The sequence below is a fragment of the Thunnus maccoyii genome, chromosome 23, assembly GCF_910596095.1.
Source record: "Thunnus maccoyii chromosome 23, fThuMac1.1, whole genome shotgun sequence".
In the NCBI taxonomy this organism is placed as follows: Eukaryota; Metazoa; Chordata; class Actinopteri; order Scombriformes; family Scombridae; genus Thunnus; species Thunnus maccoyii.
Genome location: NC_056555.1, coordinates 18,980,643 through 18,994,415, shown reverse-complemented (window position 1 = coordinate 18,994,415; position 13,773 = coordinate 18,980,643). Strand labels below are relative to the sequence as shown.

The following is a 13,773-nucleotide window of genomic DNA, read 5'->3' as shown; positions in this document are numbered from 1 at the left end:
GAATTGGGCTCTAAGTGGGCGGCCATCTGCCTACAGTGATGCACAGCAACAACAATAATAACAATAACAACTGTAATAATAATAGAAATATGACTAATAATAATAATAGTAGCAGTGGGAGTAAAGCAGGACAAAGGCAGCAGGTGGTCCGCAACCACTAACATGGAAACCTGTGAGACGAGAAAGCACAAAAACTCTGGGGAAGATGCCAAGTTAGTAACATGCATTAATGGGACATGAATGCATACAGATGGAGAGGAGGAGAGAGGAGCTCAGTGTATTGTGAAAAGTCCCCTGGCAGTCTAAGCCTATAGCAGCATAACTAGGGGCTGGGCCTAACTATTAGCTTTATCAAAAAGGAAAGTTTCAGCACTTTGGTTTTACAACCTGCAGATTCCACTCTCATCAACCTTGTTTCTAGGTTCAGCATGTGGCTGAAAGCTCTAATTAACCCACCTGCCCAGCAACAAACGTCAGACAGACAAAGATAGCAACTAGCTGGTGAACATAGTGGACAACTTAGCAGCTAAAGAGTCAGATATTTCCCTCAGGAGTTGATAGAGACCAAAAACTGAGCTAAAAGAGTGAATATTAAATACACCAGGTGACCAAAATATGATTTCAAATGAAAGCTAATTGCTTCTGGATGTGTGAACAAGCAAACGATTCCATATACATTAGCCATAACAACTTGAGAAGGTGACAATATGTCAGAGGAGTGTGTGTGTGTGTGTATGTGTGTTTTTCAGCTTTTTTTGGAGTTCTTCTGCCTCCAAGTGGTTGTAAAAACCAGTTAATGCAGGTTTCACCAAGATTTTATCTTGATCAGCTTCATCAGAGGCTTCCACACCCGAACTGAAGCTCAAGACAGATGACAAACCAAACAAATTACATCAGAAAGTTCATTCTTAAACAGTCTATTAGGGCTTTTTCGTGCCTACCTTGATTGTCAAAAAAAAAAAAGTTAACTGGAAAAAACTCATAAAAACAGTTTCCAGGTATTTTCAGAGAGGATGAGAGAGAGAGGATAAGAGAAGACGGGAGAGTAATGCCACTTGAAGATAAAGTAATGTCACAATACTATTATTATAGTGGCAATGAAATGAATCTATTAATTAATTTTTCTCCATCAATTCAAACAGCAGTAGAAGGCTACCCGCTGAACTGACAACACGCCCACATCAGATGCACCCGTCTACAAACCAATCAGTGTCAAGTAGGTGTACAATGTGAGTTTGCAATGTGAAACCAAAAGTAACTGGATCAAATCTATACAATGTAACAAAAACATGAGATTTAGTTCAGACTGTCAGGTGTGAAAAAGCCCTTAGATTTACTTCTGATTTACGTCTCAGGTCTTTACACCTTACTACTACTCACTGCCTTTTAAGCTTTTTTAAAAGATTTTCCAGCCTGATATCCTCTCTTTGACATACTGTATGTGTTTTACTTGACAGTTATGTCCTGGTGTGATCATAGAGTACAATCAAATTATTATAATTTAAGTTTCTGTCATGAAGAGAAGGAGAAGCTGATTTCATTTGGATACCAGATTTCTCATGAACACTGCACAGGATTTAGGATGACAGGGTCAAAACTGTGGGTGAACAGGAAGTTTTCGGTGAGTTTGAGATATTCTGAATAGAAAAGGAAAAAAAGTGACTCAGGAGTCATAATGCAAAACAGTTGAATATGCTTCAGTTTTCTCTAGCGGAGACTGAAAGGTTTTAACGCTTTTGCATTTCTGTCAGGAACATTCACATCACTTTTCGCAGACCATTTGGCTGTGACAAAGTTGGCAATGAAGACAGGAAGTGAACCACATCTCTGCAAGGCAGATTGTTCACTGAGTAGACCTCGTTATGCCCGTGTGCAGTGTACTCTGCTTAATGTGCTTTTATATTGTTCTAAAAATGAGTGTTTACAGCTATATTTTACTTCTTTTTTTTTTAATTGCAGCTTCAAATTCTGTGGAAATATTGATGTTAAATGGAGGCAAAACAAAGAAACCATTAGAAATGTTTTACTATGGCTGCATAAAATCAATCATTTTGCACATCTATTCATTTCATGTCTTGCAGAAAAAGATTTTAAAAAATTATATCTTGAAAGGATCAAATGAAGCTTCTATTCAGTTTTACCTCTACCAAACTCAAACTGAACCTTTACTTAACATCGCTGTGACTATGTCTGCTGACATGATGCAGACTGTAATGAGGAAAAATGTAGCAAGCTGTTATTTTCTTGTCCTTATTTCCCCTCCTTTTACTTTTGGAATTGATATTTAGTTTTGTATGTGTGTGTGTTTTCTCTTACTGCTGCGAGTCTGACCTCTGGCTTAATCACTGACCTTTTAATACCCTTTTGAACATGAACACAGCCGAGGACAATTTTGGTTTTTTACAAAGTCTAGCCTGGAGACAAAAAGCAGTCGGTACTGTTCCATCAGGTTTTAGAGCATCTAGCCCTGTGGGAGGCGAGTGGGGTGACCAAATTAGCAGTCTTTGTAAAATATTTTCATTATCCTGTTTTTCCCTCATTGCACAACGATAATCATCTTAGCAATACTTACTAATAGTTTCTAGCCCAATTATGTTTTCCTTTCCTCCAACAAATAAGTGAAACTTATAAAACTTGCAAAACAAGATTATTTTGGCCTAAATAATCACAAAGTAACTTTTTTTTAATGATGTGATATCGGACTTTACCATTATTTACCAGTCATTTGATGATAAAACTTTATTTAGATTCAAAGACAATAAGTAGCAGAAGGGTTTGCATCCTCTCCCTTGTTGTCTTCCACCAGCTGGACTCTTAAACAAATCACTGTGTGCTGCCAACAGGTCTGAGCGCACTGCCAATACAATTACTGGATGTCCGTTGCTTTCCCTTTTTGTCCTTCCCAAAGCCATTAAGGCTCCCATCGCCAAAAACCTTTCATCAGACCTGAGAGCACATTTTGATGGACGCGCAGCCAGTTGTCAAGTTAATCAAGGTGTCTGTGAGAGGAGCTGCTCACAGTGTGGTGTTGAGGCCATGAACGGAAATAATGAGCCAAGTCTAGCCTGTGACCCACAGCTAATGCTGCACACTGCAATCCCTCTACCCTTCCTTCGCACAAACATCAATGTCAGCAAACAAAAAAAAAAAAGGTTGTTTCCCGCAACAACCTGACTGTCACAATTTCTCCTTCATGTATAATTGCTAATGACATAGCTTTAGAGATTAATAGTTGCCTGAAAAGCCCAGTAAGCCATTACATTATTGAGGTTAAGGGGTAATTGCAAGCAAGCTAAAATATGACTGAGTACATGCACGGCTTCAGCAGAATCCAATTTACAGAAGCGAGGCATGCATATCCATGTTGACAACCTGAGACATCCTGTAGCTTAGGTAAGATATAATGCCGTATTTATATCCTAGAGTTTTCGTGCATACACACAAGCAAATTAAGGAAATAAATGCATGAGCAGCGCAGATAAGAAAAGAACTTACTGTCACAGTTGGTGCAAGAAATTAAGTGTATGAACAAATTTCGGAGAGACAAATGTAATCATTTAAAAGGCAGCTGAATTTAGTATGATGTATCACAGATAGAACGCCATCATACATTTTTTTGAAAATGACATTATGACCACAGCTGATACTAATAATACTCACTGAATAAATAGTATTTTAATAATGATTTAAATAATTCAATGGCTTTTTCTGCTGGCTTGTTTTGAGACTGTCCTCGCCAGGAAAATAGTATCATCTGTTGTTTGTTGAAATGCTTAAAAGGGACATACAAACATTTTCAGGTCTACATTTTTATTCTGGGGCTCTACTGGAATATCTCTGCATGATTTACAGTTTTAAAAAGTCCTTATTTATCTTATACTGGCCGTTTATGCAGCCCCTCAGTTCAGCCTCTGTCTGAAATAGGCAATGTTAGCCTCTATCTCTTTAAGGCCGCGCTCCCAGTGACCTCTCTCTGTTCTGATTGGTTAGCTTCCAGAAGCTGCCCCTTAGCAGACTGCCGCCGGCTCGAGAAGCTACATAAACAAACATATTTTGCTTCTTTTTCTCGTTTTTTACTGAAAACGTCAACCTCTCAAATACATCCGTAAATGTTTGAGCCGAAGTTTGACTCAAAATATGCAAGTGGACGATGTGAACAACCCATGAAACAACCTTAGCAACAACCTTGGCAACAAAGACGACAGAACAGACGGACATTTGTGGGCATGTGCGAACAATCTGACATTATCATGAGAAGGAGGAGGAGTTAACATTGCAAATGAAGCGTTCAGAGCAAACTGAAGCCCTGGCTTTTGACTTTCAGGGAGCATTTTTACATACATTCACCTCAAGTTTTGGACCTTTGACAATGTTTAGCATAGACATCTGACAATATAACAGTATAAAAATGACAGAAAATCACAAAAAGCATGATAGGTCCCCTTTAAAGATGGATAGTAATACTCTAAATAATTTGTGTCTGATATGGGTTTGACCTTGTTAGGAATGCTTAAAATGATGAGGACTAATATACAGTCAAACAGGCAAACAGGCAGCACAGAATCAAGCAAGAGTGATACTAAATGCAGCACTGCTGAAAAGTCTGTAGATTGAAGAGTTTCTTCTCTTGTGTGTGCGTGTTGCTGTTCAGTGTGTAACTTGCTGACGTCAGATGTGCGTGTGTGTGTGTGCCAGACATAAGGAAATGGCGTGCTAAAGCTGAACTTTAAAGGTGTCTGCTAAGTGTCCCTGGAATCAAAGTACAGGGTTTTGCTTCTCTGTCAAGACTCCCTCGCCTCAGACAGAGAGAAAGATTGGAGGGGCAGCAGATGTGATGATATTTCTCCCAAATCCATCTGTTCTCTGCAAATTTCAGTTGTTGTAAGAAGTAGCAGTAACACCACGATACAGTAAATGCCAAAGAATATACGCAAAATATCATATTTTCATGTCAAAACACTTCTACATTTTGACATGAGAAACGAACTGCAATGGTTCGATGAGTGATCACTGCTATTGTGAGTTCAGTGTGATGATGAGTGACAAGAAACAGCTGTCAGCAGTGACAGGTTCTGTAACATCTGTGAAATGACTGACTGCAGTTTGGAGCTGATAAAAGGGAAAAATCAATAGCAAAAATATGTTAATAACAGTATGAACAAATCACAATTGAAGTTATTGATCATTTTGTTATAACACTGTGAAGAAACCTAATATTTCTTTAAAAGGGGACATGAGATGCTTTTTATTGTCTGATGTTAAATGTAGTCAAAGTCTCAAAACTTGAGGTGAATTCAGCCACGCTTCATTTGCAAAATTACCTCTACTTCCTCCTTGTGATGATGTCAGATTGTTAACACATGCCCACAAATAGCCGTCTGTTTGGTAGTCTTTGTTGCTAAGGATGTTCCACGGGTTATTCGCATATTTCAGTTCAGATTCACGCTCGAACATGTAAGGATGTATTTGAGAAGTTTCAATTTCGAGTAAAGAACAAGAAAAATAAGCAAAATCCTGCTATTACTGTGTGTTTACGTAGCTTAGACAGCCTGTTTCAGACAGAGGCTGAACTGAGGGGATGTATAAAGAGCCAGTATAATATAAATACAGAGAGTTTTGTGAACTGTAAATTATGTAAAGATATTCTAGTAGAGTCCCAGAATATAAATATAGACCTGGAAATATGCATAATATATCCACTTTAAGCTAGAGTTCTTCAACACACCACAGTAGATGGCCCTTCATATGCTTTAAATGAAATGTGAAACTCTTCTCTGCCCGGATGTATCTGCTATCTCAGTACTGAGCTGCTATAAAAGGAAGAGCCAAAGGGAAGTTCAGCAGGCTTTGACAGGCTGACACCAAACTGACGCAGTAAACCGGAGGCCGATCCTTTAAAGCATCGCACAGTGAAAGTGCTGCGGACCTCCGGTCTGTGTCAGATACTTCTGCTGCTACCATCTATTATTTTATAACGGAAGGATGAGATGAATCACTCAACCTTCATCCATCAATACCAACCGCTGCATTGTAATGTGCTATCACTTAAGAACCAGCCAGCATTATCGAGCAGGCAAATATTATTGTATCAAATACTTTCCTAATCAGCACCTCAACTGCATTTCTGCTCTAGTTTCTCTTAACTTTCTATACCAGAACACACACAACGCACATCATGTTTTAACACAAGCTATCTCACACCACAGTATCTTTTTTTATTATGGGCTAAAGATCAGTGATCACTTTTGGCTCAAACCTTTTGCAACAGGTCAGATGAAGCCAAACTACTACTACTCAGCTTTTTATCTTGTCATATTCATAAATGACTACAGTAAAAAAAATGAGTCAGCCAAGGTCAGGAATGCTTCTAGTTTGATGACTGACTGTTTTTTCTTCAATTGCAGATGATGTTTTGACCTGTGATCTTCAATGTGCACTGAGGAAGTTTCTAAGCTGAGAGTCGGAGCATCCAAATCTGAGTCCACGATGCTATGGAGGAAAAGAGGAGGAATTCAGGTACTTGGTTAATAAATGAGTGAGATTAAAGCTCTATGTGATGAGTCTACATGATGATACCGACAATACCTAAATCTTTTTTTACTTTTTTTTAAACATAAAGATATAACACAGACAAGGATCACTTGGGTTAGTTTTTAAAGAATTGTGACCACGATATGTACTGAGTGGGACATTTCACAGTTGAAAAATAAACTAGTCAGTGCTCTTTGTTGGACAAATTATGTAACTGAGACACTGTTTTGTATTACTTTAAACGTCTTTGACATTTCTACACTGCAACTTCTTGTTACAAATCATACACATATATCTTTATATGTTTGCAACAAGCTAACATTGGCCAGTATATTGTCATGGCAGATTTATTCATCTAACACTAAGAATTGTCTATTCTGATCATTGTGCTGGAACAAAATTGTATTGCTGCACAAGAAGTGATGCACATGTCTGCTTATGTGTCACAGAAATAAACGATGTTGGTACCACTACTTATGTGCAGTTACAGCGTCTGATCTTCTGTCTGGACTGCCGCTCGTGTGCCAAATCATCACATAGAGCTTCAACAGTACATTTTTGTTTTATGTGCTCAGGTTCCTTCAGACATCAATGTCTGAAGGATCAACCACCACTCCACTACAATGGAGTTTGTGGTAATGAAAGCATTGAAAGATAACATATAAAAAACGTTGACTGTGCTGTCAACAGTTTTCACTTGAACGCCTCTCTAAATAAAAAAATAATCGTCCCTTTAAAGACAAGCTTTTTCCATTCAGCTCCAGTGTGTCGCTGGTTACAGAAACAGCTGCTGCCGTAACACAGATATTATATCAAACTATGGCGGTAAAGAGTCTAGATATGAACTAATGAGGCAAACCTTGACTGTGATTAAAGGAAGAGAGGTGTGCATACAAGCAGTATACAGTAGAATACTGGGAATGCCTAACTGGGATTAGATTCTTTGGAGACTTATTATACTGTCCCAGGTGGCCTGAGAGCGCTATTTGTTGCTCAAACCATCTGTGAGAAGCTGCAGCACATGAGGGACTTCTGAGTTCAACCCTGTCTGATGTCTATAAATTATGTTTAATGTTTTGAGAAAGTGTTCTCCCAATTAAGTTGTGATTACAAAACAACTATGACTGAAGGAAGCTCTACATTTATATACTGCACTGGTTTTGGTTAAATATTAATAATAAACTTTCTTGTGCTCTAGGTCACTGCAAACATTTTCTGTAAATAACTCTCTCCCTAACTTTAAGCCTGCATTAACTGATTTTTGGCCACTTGGGGGCAGCAGAAACAAGTAGTGAAAACAACTGACCTTTTAAGTTGATATGGTGAACTTGTTAGCATATTGTTAGTGTTTTTACACATCCAGTAAGCAGTTACGGTAACATAAGTAACATTATCGTTCATTTGGAGTCGTGTTTCTGTCCACCTGGTGAATGTAAGTCCAATGTCAATCTCTTTTAGCTCTGTTTTTGCTCTCTATCAACTCCTGAGGTTTCAAATGCTAGTCGCTAACTGTGTCTGTTTACCATTCGGTGCTGAGCAGGTAGTGTACAGTAGGGTTTTTAGAGCTTTTTCTCTGAAAACAAATGCCTTCTGAGGTCGCCACTATGAGAGCGCTGAGAGTGAACCAAAACAGTGAAGTTACAGCCGGACAGCTAAACAATGAGCTGAAACTTGCTATAAAGCTCCATCAAGCCAAGAGGAGCTGCAGATAGGAGAGGAGCAGAGAGGAGCCTCTATTATTATACACTGTCATTTGATACATTGTTATTATGAAAAATATCAATATAGTCACTTTAATTTTAAGTGTTTCCAGTATCTAAACACAACAATGAAGAAGTTTAATCATGATGTGTTCACTACTAATGGATATTACACTTCAAGATCTGATATTTAGCAGAAATCAAATTGATATGATGTCAGTGAACATTTTACTGATACACTCTCGACATTTTTGCAACTTGCCACATACATTTCCTCATTATGTAACTAGAGAGCGGAGTCCAGCTGGCATTACATTTCCTACAAAATATATTTGCTGTTGCAGCAGGATTTCTGAGTTTTGCTCCCAATGCAAACACTGCAACAAATGGATGGATGAATGGATTTCTGTCACTGAGCTTTATGGTAATTTTATTGTGTCGTTGTTTGTGTTTTGTGCTGTTCTGTATGTATCTTCTTGTTTCATGCTACACAAATGCCCCTACATGTTAATATTAGATCAAAAAAACCTTACTATAAATGTGTAAACATTACTATGAATCTGTAACCATAATAACAATTAATTACACAGGCAAGAAGAAGACAACGTCAGTAGGAATCGTGCAACATTTCTTTTAACACGCAATCAGGTTTAGTGGAGCAGGAGCGAACTGTCTAGACGATGGCTGACCTTTCTTCTAAGACCAGTGTTTTGCCGGATTTCAAGGCTTTTTGCTCGTTTTTGCATAATGTAAGCTGACTGGTTAACCTTGACCTTTTTTCCTCCACAAACAGCATTATACTCTCTAAATACAGACTCAAGATAATTTTATGTGTGAAATAATTTGAATTTGCATCATGTTTTTCACAATTTTTTTACTTTTGTTAGCCTCAGCTGCCTAAGAAAAGGAAAGTTTCTCTCATTAATAAAGTGTTCTGCCAGTTATTGTATGAGATTGTGTGGGGAATAGACTAAATTGAGTTTACTATCCAGCATAAGATTGACATACCCCAAAAAAATCTCTAATCCTTTGACACAAATCATCATCATTCTCTTGCAGAAGCACAACAGACAAACCCAGCGCATCCTTTCCAAACTTTGCTTCAGTGCACCAACCGGTTTGTCGACTGGGATTAAGTATGTTTGTTTGTCTCGTGATGTTAGTGTCAAACATTTCAGTGTGGCTTTTGAAAAGCTCACAGTTGGTCTTCTCCTGGCTCCAATCCAGCACCACCTGCTGAGTTTTCCCGAGGAGCTGGAGCTGTTTTCTTGTCCTGTCATCAACCAAGAAAATTCACAGATTTATTGCAGCATTTTGTATTTCGAATAAACTGTCCTGTCACGTTTTGATTAGGCCCGGTGAGGAATTCACATGGCTACAGGATATAGCAGGAAAAAAATAACACAGGTGACAATTATGGCATTATAATGCAAAAGTGTTCCTCTTTGTTGATACAGTTTGTCTGTTTGTCATCATTTTCCAGACGCTTCCCATTGGCATATTATAATTTTGACAGTTTTTGAATGATGCACCTGCAGTTTGGGCACAGGTGATTTGGCTCAAGTGCTGCAACCCCATGTGGCTTTGTAAACTCTCGTATCAAAGCCCTGATTAGCAGACAAGCTTTCTGGCTGATTAATGCAGCTCGCTGGAATTCAGCAACAGCAGCTGTTTGTCATTATGATTAAAGTCTAAACCTGTTATGTTTTGACCATATGGTAAACATTCAGTAGCATCAGAAAAAACTCATAACTTATATCTAGTTGCTGTCCAGTGTTGTAGGTAGGTTCCAATGTGTTTTGAGATTTGCTGGTGAGTTGTTACTTTTGTTTACAGTACATTTCAGTTAAAGATGTATTAAAGTTATAATCCATCCTTACATTTTCATTGTATCAAATGCAACTACCATGGCGTGGAGCTGAAGCCGATGCAAGTTCCTTAAAGTGCCGTGCCGCCGACAGCCGCTAAGTACTGGCTTCAAAAAAACAATGGCTACAATTGACTCTCATTCAATAAGTCAGTCTCTTTTTTTTCTCAGCAAGTCATTATGGTCTCAATCGCTAAATTCAGGCCCTCTAATAAGTGTGCTGGTGGTCGTTTTTGGAAATTATTGCTGCATTAATAAGATTTGAAGACTTAATATTAGCTTTGATAAGAAGCAAGAGGTCTATCTGCTCTCACTGCTACCATAACTCACTGAATTATCAATCAATCAATCAATTTTTCAGCAGTTTGGGTTGTCACAAATTACTAGACATTTATGTGTAATATAGAATATTTTGTTGATCAAAAATACTGGTTTTCATATCAAAATACTTCTGTTTAATGCAAAGTAACAGTAGATTTATATTACTACAATAAATTTAAGTTCAGTCTACATTTTAGAATTATATTCTATTTTCCTATTGTGTTGTAATATGGCCACTATAATGATTTTTAAAAATACAGGATAGAGATTTAAAATAGTTATAACTATTAAAAATGCAAAATGTCGATGTATGCTTCCCAACTGATACTTTCACAAACACTCTACTGACATTTACCACACTACAGAAAATATGCATAGAGAAAGTTATCTGTGCACATAGTTCCAGTTTAACAGTTACACATTCTGCTAAACTGTTTTATAGGAACAAAAGCAAAAGCAGCAGGAGAATGAGCTATGAGCTGAATGTTTGTGTATGAGAGACACGATCAATATAAATTTAGCCTTAATCTTGTATACAGTAAATTTCAGAGTTTATTCTTTGAGGGAGATCATCAGTTCAGTGCTTGGGCACTGGTGGTGTGTGAATGTGGTTGTATCCAGGTTTGCTGTCAATAAATGGAATAATAATAATTCTCTTCACCCATAACTTCACGACAGAAAAGTCCTATTGCAAAGAGTAATAGCTACTTAACATTGCTTAGTGATAACAGTATATTAAATTCAACATGTTCATGACAGTGGAGTGTTACCTAATAACTACTCACCCATGAAATTATTCCTTGTGTCTCGGTTTTGGCATTTCTGTCTCTGGAACATCCAAATGTTGCACGAAAGTCTGGTATTCTCAGCTGTGAAGAGCAAAGAAAACCCCACACTAATATGATGCCGGATGTGGCATCTACATGTATATATCTATGGAAAATAACCATTCAATTTACCATATTTGACCACTCAGTTTGTATTTAAACACTAAGCAATATATCAAGTTTATTGCTAGAGCTGGATGGAATAACAGACAACACGATTGTCAGGTTACAGTATTCAATAATAATTGAGAACAAGTAATTTTCTTTGGTAATTGAAGTTCTTTTGTGTTGTAAGAAACTTGTTTAACTTAAAATCTTGTCTGGACTTTTTAATATATGAGCTGAATGATTCATTAAGTTGTTCATTGATTGATTATTGATTATTGATTTATTCATTGATATAATAATTCATTACACCTAGAAATCAGTGTAAAATCAGTTTGAATATAGTGTAAAGGCATTCTACCTTCCTGCTTTTATGTTTTTAGTGTTGGCGACTTAGTACTGTAGAGATTACCGTTAAAAAGAAAACATATTTTAAACTGTCAAAGCTAATATTAGATCTTTATGTCCCCTGTAGAAATTATGTAATGTTATCACAATGGAAGGCAGAGGTGGTGTTTACTGTACGCATCGTTTATCCCTCAGTCATTCTGAGAGAGCTTAGCCTGCAGGAGATTTATAACAGGATTACTAAAGCAAGGACCGCGAGGAACGCCCACGCTTAACCACTTGTTTTAATCTGGGGATTTCATAGACAACTAGCAACACTTCATATTCAAACTGAACATGTGTAGATCCATTTTGCTCTCTTATGAGACATAAAAAAAAAACCACAAACGCTCCCAAAAGAGCCACTGTACTGTATTGTACTGTCCATCTGCATGTCAACTGGAGGAAACAGTGGCAGAAATATGTATAATAATGAAGTCTCTTGAGTAATGCTACAGTTCAAAATTCATAATCAGGCAGTGAATTGTCTTTATAAATAGATTATAATTATATAATCAGATGTACAGAATAGAAAGATGTCTGAAAATGTGTCATATATGGAGTTTAAACAGTTGAAGCTGCATTAATTGATTATTCTGGGGCTAACCGGCTCTACAAAAAGCTAAAAAAAAATATTCTTTAGCTGCTAGATGTGTGACTTCCTTCACAAGCTAGTCATTAACTTTGTCTGTCTGCTGTTTGCTACTAAGAAAAGTGTGAAAATAGCTTTTGTTTTGGCCTGCTGCACCTGCTGAGAGCATATTTTGCAACCCCTACTACCAAAATGTCGGCTAAAATCCAAAAAAAACATAAACCTGGTGTGTCTGGTGATAATTATCCATAGCTACATTACTATGAATGATTTATTTTGCTTTAATAATATAACTTTAATAATAACTTTATTTACATAGCATAGCTTTTCAAAACAACCGTTACATGTGCTTCATAACAAAGCAGGAAAACAATCAAATACAAAATCACAGTCAACAAATAAAATAACACATAAAAACAGTTAAAAGTAATGATAACATAATGGATAAAAGTAACATAAAAAAATAGATAAATGAGTAACAGGTAAAATATTTCAGCAAAAGCCATACGGTAGAAGCAAGTTTTGAGAGACGATATAAAAGAAGGAATTTAATTTTCTAGTCTAAGTTCTTTAGGTAAGTTATAACAGCAAAAGCCCCTGTTACCCCTGGTCTTCAGCCTTGATCCAGGAATAGATAACAAGGCCTTATCAGAAGATCTCACGCTACAGGCTGGTGAGTAATGATTTAGAAACTCAGCCAGGTAGCTCGGTGCCATACCGTTCAGGGCCTTAAATGGCAAGACTAGAATTTTAAAATCAATTCTAAAATGGATAGGCAGCCAGTGAAGGGAAGCTAAAGTCTGGGAGATATGATCATGCTTTCGTGATTCGGTTAAAAGTCTAGCGGCTACATTTTGGACACCCTGAAGCCGTGCAATCATGTTTTCGCCAAGGCATGTAAACACTGTATTTCGGTAATCCAGAAGTGATAAAAGCATGAATCACTCATTGAAGATCATTAAAAGAAACAAAATATCTAATTCTAGAGATATTTCTCAAGTGAAAAAAAAGATTTGAGTTTGCCTTTTAACATGGGACTCAGGTGAGGTTCTGGTCTAAAATAACAGTGGTGCACTAGAGAGCCAAGAGCAGGCAGAACTTGGCCATGAGTGTGCTTAAGACCTATAATAAGGATTTCAGTTTTGGAGGAGTTAAGCTAAAGAAAATTTACTGCCATCCACTCCTTAACTGCAGCTAGGCAATTATGCCATGGATGTATAAAGGGAACTGAATACAGCATCGGAGGCGAGGCCCCGTTCATTCCTATGCATGAAGCCAAAAAAGCCACTTCCCACTGTAAAGAAATTACCCGGATGAAAACATACTACAGCTAACTCCCAGTTTAGCCCTCTGGCTAACTTGAAGGGGGATAAAACGATTCAATTGTGCAGCTCTTCTAGACTTTCCAAATGTTATTGTACTTAATGGATCAAATTCTGATAG

General features: G+C 37.4%; 1 protein-coding gene across 1 annotated transcript in view; it reads left to right on the top strand.

The window, feature by feature from the left end:
- Positions 1-13,773, top strand: part of tnnt2c (troponin T2c, cardiac) — an 83,169-nt gene that overhangs the window by 62,057 nt on the left and 7,339 nt on the right. Inside the window, exon 3 of the transcript XR_006093889.1 lies at positions 6,405-6,516. The gene's annotated coding sequence lies outside the window, so the exon portion shown is untranslated. The remainder of the gene's footprint in view (positions 1-6,404; positions 6,517-13,773) is intronic.